Source organism: Carassius carassius, chromosome 45 (genome assembly GCF_963082965.1).
Source record: "Carassius carassius chromosome 45, fCarCar2.1, whole genome shotgun sequence".
NCBI classification, from domain to species: domain Eukaryota; kingdom Metazoa; phylum Chordata; class Actinopteri; order Cypriniformes; family Cyprinidae; genus Carassius; species Carassius carassius.
The window spans coordinates 18961538-18978414 of record NC_081799.1 but is presented as its reverse complement, the minus strand read 5'-3'; positions in this window follow the sequence as shown (position 1 = coordinate 18978414).

The following is a 16877-nucleotide window of genomic DNA, read 5'->3' as shown; positions in this document are numbered from 1 at the left end:
AGATGAGGGTGATTGGGTATGGGTCATGCACGCTAACATCAGCGGAACAAAATTATCACCTACACAGCGGAAAGCTAGAATTTTTCGCATTGAAGTCGGCAATATGTGACAAGTTCCGTGACTACTTATGCTACGCTCCACATTTCACCGTCTTCACGGACAATAATCCCCTCACATACATCCTGAGTTCTGCAAACTGAATGCAGTTGGTCACCGGTGGGTGGGGCAACTGGCCGATTTCAACTTTGATATCAAATACCGGCCAGGCAAAACCAACATTGATGCCGACACCTTATCACGTTGCCCACTGGACATTGACACCTTCATGGCTGGATGTTCAGAAGAGATATCGGAGGAGGCAGTATGTGCTGTATGGGAAGGAAGCCGGAGAGCACAATAAGGAGACGTGGCCTGGGTGGCAGCCCTCAACCTAACATCCCAAAGCCAACCTCAAGTTGAGACTCTGCCGGAAGTCAGTCATGATGAGCTTGTAAGGGAACAAAGAAAAGACCCCGCTATTGGGAAAGTGATGGCGCTGAAGGAAAACGACACACCACCAACAGAGGATGACAAAGAGAGAATGGACACACACGCAAGGAGGCTGTTAAGAGAGTGGAGCAGATTACACATAGAGAATGACCTTCTCTACAGGAAGAGTGCAGGTCGACAACAACTGGTCCTGCCCGTCACCTACAAACGAACAGTACTCACCCAGCTGCATAACAACATGTGCCATGTTGGCGTTGAAAAAGTTCTGACCTTAGCGAGGGAGCGGTTCTACTGGCCTTTCATGAAAAGAGATATAGAGGAGTATGTGACCAGAAAGTGCTCTTGCATTAAGCAGAAGAAGCCAGCCACACATGAAAGAGCACCAATGGGAAGTATTACATCAAATTCGCCCCTTGAGTTGGTGTGTATCGATTTCCTTCACCTGGAAGCCTGCCGAGGTGGATACGAGTATATCCTGGTTGTGGTTGATCATTTTACCCGATTTGCACAAGCTTACCCCACCAGGAACAAGGCTGGCAAGATGGCTGCTGACAGACTTTTCAATGACTTCATTCCTAGATTCGGGTACCCGGCCAAACTACACCATGACCAGGGTCGGGAGTTTGAGAATGAACTCTTCAGAACTCTCAGGCACTTAGCTGGTGTCGCCCACTCAAGAACTTCCCCGTATCACCCCCAGGGCAATCCTGCAGAAAGGTTCAATCGGACGTTGTTGCAGATGCTCCGCACCTTGGGAGAGAAAGAGAAAGAGAATTGGAAAGACCACCTACCCCATGTACTCCAGGCATACAATTGTACAAGGCACGAGGCCACAGGTTTCTCCCCACACTATTTGCTGTATGGCCGACATCCTCGTCTACCAGTGGACATCCTCTTCGGTCTCATAACAGATAAAGGAGCTGAAACAAATGGACCAAAAGGATATGCTGAGAAATGGGCAGGAAAAATGGTGGAGGCATACAGAATAGCAGACTCAAACAGTCGAAAGTCCAGCTCTAAAGGCAAGACATACTATGATAAACGAAGCAGAGGTGTTGTTCTTCAGAACAGTTTGGAGGTAATCCTGTCTACAAAGTAAGCCCAAAGGCGGGAGGCCGACCAGTTCGCACTCTACACAGGAACCTCCTGTTGCAAGTCAACGATCTACCTGTAGAGCCACCTCAGAATCCGACGACCAACACAGCTGAGTCACAAAAGCGAAAGAAGAGAGCTTCAGACATCTCAAAACCCATACACGAGACACAGGACCCAGAATTAAGTGACTCTGAGGAAGAGGAAAGCGTGCCTCGTTACTGGTTGCGAATGCCGATGGAAAAGCTAAGAGCTGGAAGTTACTTACCTGTGCCGCATGTGAATCCTGACTGCCAAAACAGATCCGACCAGAGTGAGACACACCTGGGAGAAATTAGTTATGCACAACCTGAACAGGACAGGGAGAGTGTTAGAGACGAGGGACAGGAGACATCCAGTGAGGATGAACCGGGTGTGGAGCAGCAGCAACCTGGAACTGTTCAAGAGGAACTGTATGCTGTCCATCAAGAGAACGTCCCCACACCACAACCTGAACATCAGGTCCCACTGAGACAGTCTATGAGAGAGAGACGGCCGAAATTTGTGTTTACTTACCCATCCCTGGGTCAACCCGCTTATCACCCACAGCCCACTGTGAGTGCAGTTGAAATCCAGCAAGTACCGTGTACTTACCAGTGTCTCAGTAGACCATACCTCCACCACTTCCAACCCCTTTCCATGCCACCATACCCGTACCTACCTGTAGTGTACCCAGCTCACTGTGGATGAGAAGCCATGAAAGACAATTACATACATACATACATTCTATACTCCAATGATATCTAGCACACACTTTATTAGACAGATAGGATACATTTAGAGTTGAAATATTTGAAATATGTTGTGTTGAAAAAAAATAAAATGTGTGAATGTTCAGAATGAAATTGTTCAGAATATCTTGTGTCAGGAGCCACTTTTATTTGTTGGGGAGTGTGTGATACACCTTTATGTGGTAACACAATTAATATTTTATATGATATATATGTTATAATAATATCTGAAAGCATTCATTAGAATCGCAACTTTTATTGTATTGAACAATATGAATTAGGGGGGAACCAAAGAAACCGGAACCAAAGTGCAAGTATTGTTGCACCGCGCCGCCTAAAGTGACAGACGCTTCCTTTTTCTCTCATATTGAGATTTGGTTCTGAAGATGGCGGTTCGCTCTTTCTCTCACTAATCAACTGATTCTGTTTTCCAGGTTCGTACTCTGTAAAAAAAGACAATAAGAACTGTTTCCTCCTAAAGTGTAAGAGATGTATTATAACTGTGATGAGTTTGTTATTATAACGTTTGATGTATAAATCCGAGTGAGAGAGCCGCGTTTATAATCGCGGGAGAAAGTTTGTGTTAACAATGGCGCTCGCGGCTGTTACACGCGAGTGTATTGAGGCTCTGAATGTGGGAGACGGTGTATTAGTGTCCTCACTCTTTAGTAAGGCTTTATTTTGAGTTTTTGGGTATCCTGACATGTTATAAATATTCTCTAAATGTTAAGAGAAGAGAGATATGTTGTTTAAAACTTAAAAGAGATTTAATACTGAAGTTACAGAAGCAGTTAGCTGTCTGATCTGTGTTTAGCAATGAGTTGAACAGTTTTCCCTATGTGTATGATTCATGTTGTGACTCTGAAGTCATTTAAATATTCATTTACAGTCAGAGAGTGTTTAATTCACATAATTGCATTAGTGAGATGATGCATTTCTGAATTTTAATAGAGAACAAATAACCATAAATATATATAACTATATAGCTACAAGCATGATTTATCCTTGTGATATTATTGCATTTATTATTGCACTTTAAAGAGAGTGATGTTTATTTTTGCGAAGACAGTATTTTGTGAATGTGAGTTTTAAAGAGGAACACTGATAAATGAAGAAAACTTTCTTGACATGTTTAAATTGACATTAACAAACTGAAACATGGTTACATTAAGGGAATGTTACTGTTTAATACCCTGATTTGATACAATTGTAAATAAATAGATATTGAGATTTGGATCTGAAGATGGCGGTTCGCTCTTTCTCTCACTAATCAACTGATTCTGTTTTCCAGGCTGACATCAGGAGGTGAAAGTAGTGAATCCCTGTAAAAAAAAACAATCTCTTTGTTACTGCCGTTACTATAAATTTGAAACCGGTAACAAAAACATGTACTGATGTTTTAGGTATACCCCATGTCTGGAGCATTTCCTCAAACACATGCGCTATAGCCTGGCTGGTGTGCGAGCCGCGGAATTGTTTCGCATGTAATATGGCTCGTTGCGGCGTGAAACTCTCGTCTATCCACTGGGAGGTTAGGCTAATTAGCGACACGGGGCTAACACTGCTTGTCAAAATAGCCGTGGTGAAACTAAACGCAGAGGAGGCTTGCAGTAGGCTGTGGATATGTTTTTTCACTGAGTTGTGTAGTTTAGGCAGCTCTGTGTCAGTCATGTAGCGGTGGCTTGGGACATCATATCTGGGCTCCAAAACATGGAGGAGACGCAGGAATCCCACATTTTCTACCTCCGAGAGTGGCTGGTCACTCAATGCAATGTACTTGATAATTGCCTGTGTTATTTTCACAGCACGTGGATTGTCTCTGGACATTTTCTCTCGTCTTGTAAGAGTTTGCTGCAGCGTGGGTTGTGTTGGTTTAGAAGCGTGGGTAAACTCTTTGTACTCATTGTCATGTTGGGATTTTAGGTGCTTGATTAAATTACTTGCGTTAAATGCGCTACCTTTTGAGCCTCCTCTGGACAATTTCGCTGAGCACAATTTGCAGTCCGCCTTTGTTTTGTCGTCTTCATTCACTTTGAAATAGTTCCACACGGCTGACATGTTGTCTCGCCTCGCCTTCTCCCCGCTCTGAGCTGCAGCCGGGGCGGGGCCTGGGGGCGGGCACTCTGCGCCTTTGATTAACCCCTTACACGCCGCTCAAACATAGACATTTCTCAGACCGTGGTATCGGTCCCCGGTCTAACAACAGACAGCACACATGAGGAGACTAAATAGAGAAGGAGTGATTAACACTAGCAGAGCATGTGATGGGTTCCCTCTCCTGGGATGTGGAGAGGAGAGTGCTGGAAGCCATACGAGAGAGAGAGGTGCCAAGGGGGTGCCCAGAGGATAGACTTTTCGTGCCGGCTGTGCTGCGCCCTGAAGTCCTCCAGTGGGGGCATTCATCCAAGTTAGTCTGTCATCCTTGTGTGTTGGAGATCTCTGGCTGCCATCCGCCAGCGAATTTGGTGGCCATCCATGGCCCAGGACATCAGGCAGTTTGTGTTTGCCTGCCCAATTTGCACCCAGAACAAGAGTTCTAATCAGCCTCCTGTTGGTCTGCTACACCCCTTACCCATCCCCTCCTGCCCCTGGTCACACATAGTCCTTGACTTTGTCACTGGTCTTCCACCATCGAGGGGTAACACCGTAGTATTGACGGTGGTTGATCGCTTCTCTAAGGCAGCCCATTTCATCCCCCTTCCCAAACTGCCTTCAGCTAAGGAGACCGCTCAAGTGGTGGTTGACCACATATTCCGGATTCATGGCCTTCTGTCGACAGATCGAGGCCTCTACGAGTCTTTTTGTCAGGTTTTTACCTTCAGACCAATGGGCAGTCCGAGCGGGCAAACCAGGTTCTGGAACAAGCTCTCCGCTGCCTGACGTCTCATAATCCGAGTTCCTGGAGCCAACAGTTATCCTGGATTGAATATGCCCATAACTCCTTGCCAGTGGCGGCCACAGGTATGTCTCCATTCCAGTGCTCCATTGGTTTTCAACCTCCTATGTTCCCCTCACAGGAGCCTGATGCTGCTGTTCCGTCTGCCTTAGCCTTCATCCGCAGGTGTCGCCCCACCTGGAGGAGGGCTGAGGAAACCTTGGCTCGGGTTTCCAGACAAACCAAAGCAGTGGCTGACCGTCACCGTATTCCCGCTCCCCGCTACGTATGTGGTCAGATAGTATGGCTGTCAACCAAGGACCTTCCTCTCTAGGTGGCTTCTCGCAAAATAGCCCCCAGGTTCGTGGGGCCATATCAGATCACCAAGGTATTGAGTCCGGTGGCGGTAAAGCTCAAGTTACCTCCCATACTTGGTCGGGTACACCCAGTCTTTCATGTTTCTCGGGTCAAGCCTGTGTTTCATTCTCGCCTTAAGTCATCTACTACTGACCCTCCCTCTCCCCGTCTAGTGGATGGTTCCCCAGCCTTCACTGTCAGGAGGTTGCTGGATGTCAGACGTCGAGGTCTGGGATTTCAGTATCTGGTGGACTGGGAGGGATATGGTCCGGACGAGAGGAGTTGGGTCCCGGCTAGGGATATTCTGGATCGGTCGCTAATCGAGGACTTCAACCGGCAGTGTGGTGGTTCCTTCCCTGGAGTGCCAGGGGGCGCTCCTGGGGAGGGGGGTAATGTCACGTCCCCGGGCTGATCTGTCTGTTTTTCCCTATAGTGTGTGTGGTTGTTTACACGCTTTTGTGTCACCGTGGTGCCCGTCTCCCCCCTCTTGGTTCACTATTATCTTGTTATGTTATTGGTCACCATCACCTGCTCTGCATCATGTTCATCACTCCTTCTCTATTTAGTCTCCTCATGTGTGCTGTCTGTTGTCAGATCATCGTGTTGTTCTTGTTCATGTCTCAACTTTGTCCACATCTCTCGTTTAGCCTGCACAGAGATCGTGCCCATTTTGTTTTTCATCCTTTAGTTTTGTTTTATCCCTCTTCCTCCTGCTTTCAGGCAGCGCTACTCTTCAGCCTTCCGTTCTCACGATCACCGATCGCTGTCACTCCTCTTCTTCGCCGCGCCGCAGCGTGCCACCAGTTCCCCGCCTCGATAGCGCCCCCGCCTCCCTGTCAGTTTATCTGGGCATTGCATCATTGGATTTCCAAGTAGAATTCGTCCAGGAGGCTCTTTTGGATCTGCTCCAGACTGCCCTGTTCCTGGATAGTTTTTGTTTGTTTATTTTTATTTTTTCTGTCCTTTGAAATTAAAGCCCATCTAATAAACTGACCTTTTGAGCACCTGCAACTGAGTCCCAGTCTCGCCTTGACACACAGGTGTTTTTATATCGCTGTATTTCTGAAGGAAAACTTGCATGTTATATGCCTGATAAAGCAGCGTGTGAGTGTGAGTTGTTTACAGCTGTTACTGGGTAAACCTCTATTTCTCGCGCTTTACGTTTATGTGACGAGTGGGGCGGGGCCGAGGGACGTGGGAGCGAGGCCGGTGGAGTGATTGGAGATGAGCTACACCTGTTCGACCCACCGGTCTCGCGGTGCCATCAAGCAGACGAGGAGTGTGCCGCCATGGACGCTCGAGGCGGTGGGCTTGAGTGAGTTGCCGGGGACGGGCGAGCTCGCTACCGGCCGCCCGCGATGTGGAGGGGCAGCTGCCATCCGTGAGGGAGCGGAGGAGTCGGCGCCGTTCGCCAGGTTGCCGGAGCCTGCTGCCATCCGCCGGAACCGGGAGGAGCAGGGAACGGGGGACTCCTGCCGGCTGCCCAAAACCGGAGGAGCCGTCGCCGTCCACCGGGCGGCGGAGGAGTGTTGTGCCTTCCGCCGAGGGCCGTCCAGTGCCACCACCAGGCTCCGCGGAGGAGATCACCCAGCTGGTGGAGGGCTAAGCAGCAGTGCATCTGGGAACCGGAATTTTTTTCTTTTTTTTTCTCCCTCTCTCGTCTCTGTCGCTCCTCCTTCGATCTCCTTTTCTCTCGCCTCGTCTGTCTTACCCCCAGGTTCCCGCAGGTCCCCGTGAGCATTCCCCCCCGGAGGGAGGGGGGGGGAGTAGAGCGCAGTCTCAGGAGTACCCCCCGGCCTGCGAGGGGCGATGGGGGTATGTGACGAGTGGGGCGGGGCCAAGGGACGTGGGAGCGGGGCCGGTGGAGTGATTGGAGATGAGCTACACCTGTTCGACCCGCCGGTCTCGAGGCCCACGGAGGAGATGGAAGGATATAAAACTGGAGCGACGACAGTGAAGGACGAGAGAGGACCAGGCCTGGGCTTTATTTTAGGTTTTGGTTTTATTTTGTGCGCATCAGTCGTCCGTGGGCCTCGAGACCGGCGGGTTGAACAGGTGTAGCTCATCTCCAATCACTCCACCGGCCTCGCTCCCACGTCCCTCGGCCCCGCCCCACTCGTCACAGTTTATTCTTTAAAACATCTCCTGCTGGCAAAGAATGAATTTGCATTTTCATTAAGTCCGCCTGATCCACGCAGCAAACATATTTTGTTTGTTATCAAAAAATATCTACTCTAGAGGGACTTGGCTGTTGTTATTGATTCTATTTGGAAGTCTACCGTAAATTAAGTTAGGTCCACAAAAGGGCGCATGCGCAGTAACATTTGATTATGTTGATGCCATTGAAACCGTCAGTTGTTTTTATTGTTTTATTTGGATCCCCATTAGCTCCCACTATGGTGGTCGCTAGTCTTTCTGGGGTCCACTGAAATCACAATACAAAAATACAAAATTAAATTAATCAATACATCAATAAAATCTATAAAAACTATATGATATATTAGCTACCATGACACACATTTGAAAGAAGTACAAATTATGCAGTTATCCAAAAAGCAACATCTATTTAACATGCAATTCAAACAATTTAAAACAAAACATGCAAAAATAAAAATAAGTAATACTTTCAAATCTGTAATCTCTGTTTTATTGTTTTCTTAAAAGAAAATGTACTTTTGAGTTCCCTGACGCTGGATGGAAGTGAGTTCCACTCTACAGCCCCTCTGTATACAATAGTTTTCTTCATAAAATTACATCTTGGACTAGTAATCATTATCTTGTTGCTGACTGAGCGTGTCGCATGCTCATGACCATATCCACTAAACAATATTTTTTCTTTTATAAAGTTATATGCTTCATTAGCCATGACCTTGTGACCCCTGCCCATCTTACTGACAATGTGGTCAATCTAAAAATAAAAAAAATAAAAATAAACCTGTTGCGTCCTGTTGGAAAGATAACTATGCACCCAAGTTTGTGCTGAGTGTGAAAAACCATATGCTTTGAGTTTGGCTATGAGAAAACTATGGTCTATTACATCAAAAGCTGCTGTAAAATCCAAAAACACAGCTCCTACTAGTTTCCATTCATCCAAACATGTTAGCCACTCCTCTGTCATTTTTGCTAGGGCAGTGTTTGTGGAAAAGCCTTGTCTATATGCATGTTGGAACTTTGTCATCAATTCATTTGTACTGAAATAATCCATTATTTGATTAAAGATAATCTTCTCCAAAATTTTGCTTAACACTGGGAGTAAACTGATTGATCTACTATTTGATCCAGTAAAGCCCACTTTTGCATCTTTAAGAAGGGGTATAATTTTTGACTGTTTCCAAAGCTCAGGAAAAGTACCACTCAAAACGGACCTATTAAAAATGTGACTTATAGGTTTTGAAAGCTGAGTCGCAGCTACTTTAAGTATTCTTCTTTCCAAATTATCTATACCTGCAGATGTATCAATAGATAGACCCTGTAGCAGCTTCTCTACGGCATCTTGAGTTACAGTATTGAATTGGAGATGGCAGTTTTTGCCCTGCATTATGTTATCAACCAATTTCTGGCATTCATCACTGTCAGTTTTGTTCATGTCAGATCTTAAATTATCCACTTTTCTTGTAAAAAAATTGTTAAAATAATTTGCAATATCATGTGGCTTCGTGATAAACTGCCCCTCACATTCAACACATTTTGGGGATGACTTTGGCTTCTTACACATTAATACATTCAGTATTTTCCACATTTTTTCCCCCCATCATTCACAGAGTTATACATTTTCTTTTTAAAATAACCATTCTTTTTAATATGATTTAGTTTTGTGACTTTGTTTCTTAATGTGCAGTACATCTTCCTATCTTCAGGCTTCCCTGTTTTTTGAGCAACTGCTTTGGCTTTATCCCTTTGAAGCATCAATGATCTCAATTCATTGTCCAGCCATGGAGCGCTGTTACTTCTTATTGACCTTTTCCTAAGGGGAGCATGCATATTAACCAATTTCATTAATTTATCCATAAACATATTTAAAGCAGTGTTGACATTCTGTTCTTCAAGAACATCTGACCATTGCATATTATTGATGTCTAATATAAATAATTCTGGGTTAAACCTTTTAAAGGACCTGCGGAGAACAATTCTGACTCCAGATTTAGGCTATTTAGTTTTTCAATGCATGTATTCCTGCCATCAATACCTACAGCGATTCTAGTGGGCTGAATAACAAGCTGGGTGAAATTACAGAGACTGGCCATTAAGGACAGTTTTTTGCGTAAGGGACAAACTTTAGAGAACCAATCTATGTTAAAATCCCCTAAAAGAAAAGTGTCTTTACTTTCATCAGACACTCTATCTACAATTTCACATATTTTGTCTAAGTAACTTACATGAGCGCTTGGGGGAAGATAACAGCATCCAACTAAAAAATGCTTAGAGTGAGGGATGTGTATCTGTATCCATAATATTTCAACATCAACACACATTATATCATTTCTTTGCACGACTACAATACTATTTTTAATGTATAATGCTACACCTCCACCGTGTTTATCCCGGTCTCTTCTGTACAGGTTATAACCATCAACTGCAACAACAGAGTTATCAAAACTGCCATCCAAATGGGTTTCTGTCAATGCTAAGATATGAATATTCTCTGATTGACAAAGTGTAGTTATTTCTTCAACTTTGTTTCTGAGGCTACATATGTTTAAGTGGGCCAGGACTAGACCCTTTTTAGAAAACTTTAGCAAGGGTGGTTGTATTTTCTTTCTGCCAATATTCATAGGTAAGGATGTCAAAATGTACAGATAATTTAAAATAACATGCTTCAAGTTCTAAAATGCCCTTTAAGTTATACATTTTCTGTATGTCCATCTTTTGGCCCAATGACTAACTTGTCATACCTCAGCCATGCTCTTTCACCCCTTTCCCTCGCAGCCTTCAGCTTTGGCCAGAGTTCTTTTCTTTTCTGTTGCACTGCCCCAGAGAAATCCATATTTATGTAGATGTTGGTCCCCTTCAGCTTTTTAACAGAAGAGAGGATATGCGGTTTGTCTTTTAGCCGCAGCAAATTCACCATGATTTTTCTTGGCCTTCCCTCTTCTTGGTACTGACCAATCCTCTGTACCCGCTCCATCTCAATCTTAGTATAATCGAGCTCTAAATTACTAGAGAACATTTGTTGAACTTTAAGCTCCAATTCATCGATGATGATATTTTTCCTTTTATTTTGATTATCAATGTAATCCAACTTTGTAAGCAATTCATCAATGTCCTGTGTTGACTTCATAAGTTAAGTCTTTTCTATAGAATACATGTATACATATACCATATTTATGTTTTTATATTAGATTGTGGTCTTAATAAGTATTTATTAACTTTCCAGACAAATACTAATTTTTAATTCAAATTGTATTATTTGTGTTTTGCCTCAGAGAATGGCGATTCCTGTTGGAAACCTCTGTTACATCATGTTAATTGTGTAAATGATAGCTGGCTTTAATAGTCAGCTGCAAATATGTCTCGACCCCCCAAAAATTCTAACAAAACCTTTCTCAGTGGTTTACAGTAGTATCAAATGTACTTAAAATCATACTAAAAGTTTACCAAAGTTTGACTCCAAGAAAGGCCCCGTTATCAAAATGGCAGCCGCCAGGTCCTTAAAATGACCATTACTCCTTTGTATTCCTCCTAGACCAGAAATATTGGTGCCTGTACATGTTTTGGCCATGTAATATTCTAATTAGCCTAATTGTTTGAGTTCTGATGGTTTCGACTTACAGCTTCAGTATCTCAAAAAAATAGAATATTTTCTCAAAGATCAATCAAAAAAAAAAGATTTACAAAACAGAAATGTTCAAGATCTCCAAAGTAGGTTTAATTATGCACTCAATACTTGGTTGGGGCTCCTTTTGCAATTACTGTCTGTGGCACTGCAGGTTGCTTTGATAGCGGCACTTTTGCTCCTCTGTATTGTTTTTCAGATGTTACTTATCTTCCTCTTCACAATACCCCATAGATTCTCTGTGAGATTCAGGTCAGATGAATTGATTGGCCAATCAAGCACAGTAATATCATGGTCAGCAAATCATTTGGAAGTAGTTTTTACACTGTGGGTAGGTTGTCAGGGTTTTGCACTGTAACTTTGATTTATGTTTTGTTTCTTGTGTCTAGTGTCAGCACATGGACTTGTTAATTGTTTTCTCGGCCATGTGCTCCTTTAGCCCCTCCTCCTTGTTTCCTTTTTACCACACCCTCTTGTTAGCCTGGTTAGTCTTATTGTGCTCACCTGTCCCTCATGTATTTCACTCCCTATTTATAGTGCCCCTTACCCTTTTGTGTTTGCTGTGAACAGCTAGTCCTTTCAGCAATGACCTTCTGTGGCTTACCCTCCTTGTGGAGGGTGTTGATGATTGATTGTCTTCTGGACAACTGTCAAGTCAGTAGTCTTTCCCATAATTGTGGTTGCATGTTCTAAACTAGCCCAGGAGGTACCCAGTATTTATACTCAGAATTTGTACTTGAGCTACTGAAATTTTTATTTTCCTAAGCTGTAAGTCGTAACGAACAGAATTAAAACCAAAAACTCTTGAAATATTTCTGTTTGCGTGCAATGAATCTAGAATATACAAAAGCTTACTTTTTTTAATTAAATTACAAAAAATAAAGAACTACTTTTATATACTACTTTTTTAAAGTAGTAAAGGATAAATTTTGTTTGAGCAAAATGGTCAACAAAAAATGGTATACAGTGCTGCCAACAACATTACAATGAGTCAAGCAATATCAAATGTCAGTATTCTCTTCTACCATCTATTAAATTGCTGAACATTGTTAATTAATTTTGTTGGGTTTATTATAATGGCAAAATTAACAATAAACAATAAAACCTTACAGTATTCTCACAAAATCATGTATTTCATAAGTATGTAATCATGTCAGTGCAATTTAGACAAGTCCAATGGATTCATAGACCCAGAAAACATGGGGTTAGTCACTAAGATTACTTGACTAAGTCAAATAATGAAGGAGTTAGGATATTTTAAGGGCTCCCTGCCCATCTTGGACACCATCTTGAAAATTAAACCTTTCTAGTGGTCAAACTTTGGTAAACATTTAGTATGTTATTAAGGACACCTAATACTACAAAAAACAGCTGAAAAACCTTTTGTTAGAATTTTTTTAGGGTTAGGTGTTTTATTTTCATATATGCAGCCGCCTATAAAGACATGTAAACAGATCTCTAAATTGACATTATGGTGTACCCTCTAGCAGCAACTCAGCTACCAGCTGGTCCAGTTTTTGGTGGCTTTTATTAGAACATTAGTTATTTCACCAGCTAAAAAATGATCTGCCTGGAATGACATGAAGTAACAGAACAAACTGAAACAGACTAAATCCAGAAGAACTGTGGCAACATCTCCAAGAAACCTACCTGCAAAGCTACAGTACTGTTAAAAGTTTTAAGAACTTGTGTAAAAATGCTGTAAAATGAGGATGCTGTCAAAAATATTGTCATACATTTTCTTTATCAATGAACTTCTTGAACAGCTCAACCTGGCAAAGACTGAGCTTCTTGTCTTCCCTGCCACTCCAACTCTACAGCATGATTTCATCATCCAGCTAGGTTCTTCTACAATTACCCTACCAACTTCGGTCAGAAATCTTGATGTAATCTTTGATGACCAGCTTTCTATCAAAGACCACATTGCAAAGACTGCTCGATCTTGCAGGTTTGCATTGCACAACATCAGAAAAATCAGGCGCTTTCTAATGGAGCATGCTGCACAACTTCTTGTCCAGGCCCTTGTTATTTCTAGGCTGGACTACTGTAATGCTCTTCTGGCTGGACTTCCATCAAGCACAATCAAACCTCTACAAATGATTCAGAATGCAGCGGCATGACTGGTCTTCAACGAACCCAAAAGATCCCATGTTACATCTCTCCTTGCACTGGCTACCGGTTGCAACTTGCATCAAGTTCAAGACATTGATGCTTGCACAGAACAGTCACAGGCTCATCATCCGCCTACTTCTACTCACTATTATGAATTTACATCCCCTCCAGAAGTCTGAGATCTGCTAGTGAGCGATGCCTCGTGGTACCATTACAGGAAGGCTCAAAATCACTTTCCAGAACATTCTCGTTCACCGTTCCTGGCTGGTGGAATTATCTTCCCACCCCTATCCGGAATGCTCATCTCTTTCAACGCTACTTGCCTTCTTCCTAAAAGAAAACAAAAAAAAAACACGTCTTTCTCTTTATTTATTCCGTCGCTTTCTAGCTTGTACATATTTGATGTTTTTTCCAATAGTCACTTTGGATAAAAGTGACTACAAAATGATTAATTGTAAATGTTACAGAAAAAAATAAGATCTCTGGTATCTAAATAGTTTTTAGAGAAAGGATATTCATTAGCAATCTTAACTTAATTAATGTGAGATGAATGATGGTGTAACTAATTGCCTGAAGTATCACTATAGTCCAGTTTATTTTTGTAACAACAATAAAATCTCTTTGAGGGATAATATAAAGGTGGTATTATATACATATAACTTACACTATCATTCAAAAGTTTGGAGTCAGTAAATTGTGTTTTGAAAGAAATGTAACATTTTGTTTCAGTGTTACAGATTCCCTGTATGACGGATAACTGAAATGAGAGAAAAGTGTTTATTACGTTTGAAATATGCATATTTTACTTACAAAAACACATGCATATGTTACAGAATGCCTTTATTCACCCCCTGGAGCCATGTGAGGGACATTTTATTATGAATGTGCACACTTTATTTGACGAACTGCGGACTGTTCAACTATAACACCCGCTGACTTCAATGATAGAGCTTGGTATAGCCGCGACAAATTTTTATATAACTATGACTGGATTCGTCTGAAAGAAGAAAGTAATATACACCTAGGATGACTCAAGGGTGAGCAAAAGACAAGCAAATTTTCATTTTTGGGTGAGCTAACCCATTAATATGAGACACCTGAAAGCACTGTTTCCTTTGAGAAACATAACAAATCATGAAAAAAGCAATGCAGTTACATGACTGTAGACGTCTGTCTTAAATTGGAGAAATAAAATGAAAGCCATTTTCATAGTCCTTATGTTTTTTTATCTTCATAACCCACTTTTTAAGTCCTTAAGGAAACTTATAATTATCTTTGATAACACATAAACAAGAATTCATTTATTTTATTCAATACTTCTGCTGTATAAGGGAGTCTGTCCAGTGGCCAAATGTCCAAAGGCCATTCAAGGTGTTTTGAGTTCACACAGCTTATCCAGATGAGCTACTGTTTCCAGCCTACCACGGTCAGACAAACCATTAAAAGAAAGATCTTTGTTTGGACTTGACAAAACACAGCCGCCTCCTTGGACACATACTCTATACTTACTGTATGAAGAAATTACAATCCATTGGGGGAAACACACTCGTAAACAACCCAATGACTCACTGAACAACTTCATTCTCTCTAAATTAAGATATCGCTGATGAAGTGACTAAATTGTCTAATTAAAGCAGTTATGATAAGCAAATATATCAAGTATAGTCTGTGTGAATTATTTCTGCTCTAATTAGCCCCAGGCTGCTCTCATCTCATGAGGTTCAGGGTTAAGGACCTTACTGGAGACACAATGTAAACACATCATTGTTTGTCCTCAGAGCAAGTTACTGTAATTGATCTCCTTAAACTCAAAAAGAAGACATAGTACTCTCAGAACTTACATGGAGATTTACGTTACTTTTAAAGGATGTTTGAAAGCAACTGTATAGCAAATCTATAACTGGAGATTTATATGAACAGTATGATTAACCACGCATTTTAATTACCACAAAATAATACAGGAAGCATCACAGAAAGCCTCCAAGATAACATAACTAATTTTAGCACTTTACACTTGAAACTGAGATATGTTGTACATTAATGTGAATTAATGTGTTTTAGAGGATGAACAGACAGTCTCTGGGTTAACAAAGAAACCTATATCCATACTTGAAACTCTTCATTTTTCAACAAGTTGAAGATGGGATCAGGGGTGTTGTTTGTGGGGAGATAGGGGGGATATAACCCATATTATATAACCCATAACTAAAAGCATGACTAAAAGCAAAGCTAAAAGCCGGCATGACTGATAGCAAAAGCTAAACGCAAGCTAAAAGCAGAATTTTATGGTGTCTTGAGTATTTAAACTGGCCTTTTGGCCACACCTCAAATGTTGTCTTGATCAATTAGATATTGTCTTTGCTCGGGGTATCATAAATCATATGTCATCTTATCAAGCAAGTGGTCCGAATTTTCCCGCTCTTACAGGGTATAATTTTAGACATGATTCCTATAACAAGAATATGATACATATGACTAATAACTGATGGTCAGAAACATTTTAAGCAATCAGATTGAAACACAAACATACTAAAGATGAATATGAATCCTTAAGCTATCCCATAGTTATTAAAAGACATACACAATAAGTGATTATAAACATGATAATCAAATGTGTGGGTTACATATAAATGAATATGGAGTTAAGCGATGGACTAATATTCATTTATAAGTCATTTTGAGTTAATTTTGGTCCATCTATATCTAGAAAAGACAGTTTCTGTGCCATTCTCTGACATAAGGATGTTTTGTGCAGATCAGAGGTTAAAAGGTCCCCTTAGGAATTTCAGTCTGGTTCTGCTAGGTGGGAGGAAGTGAATCCAAGGATCTTGTTTACAGTAACGTGCGGTGAAATCTTGTCATGGGTAGGCTGTGACCTATCAATGTGTGGAATATATGTTCATATATTCATTCAGTTAATTTAGCAACCCAAGTTCATATCAGGCATCATCAGATCGCTGCCTGCATTCAGCAAAGTCAGTCATGTGAGGCTAATGCACAATCAAATATAATAATCAAATTAATGGACACATCTATCTTATGACTTATACAACAAACAAATGTTTTGTGCGGGACACAGAGAAGGAGGCGGTGCGGCAGCCTAGTCACTCCATCAAAATGCGCAAACGCGCACAGACAGCCACGGCGCACACACACACACACACTTTTGGTCTGGTGACGGCGCACCAGGCTACAGTCAGAAAACATTGCGTCAGCAGTACAGCTTTAAAGTACAAAAACAGCTTATTCGCTCCTACAGACTGCTAGGCGCACACACCGACACGCAAGTATACTAGATGCTAGTATTCGGGAAGCGCGCGGATTGAGTGAGAGCGAGTAGATCACGTGACATGAAGCAAGCTCGGTCTCTGCCTCAATGTTGATAATTCAAGACAGCATGAGAACTGAC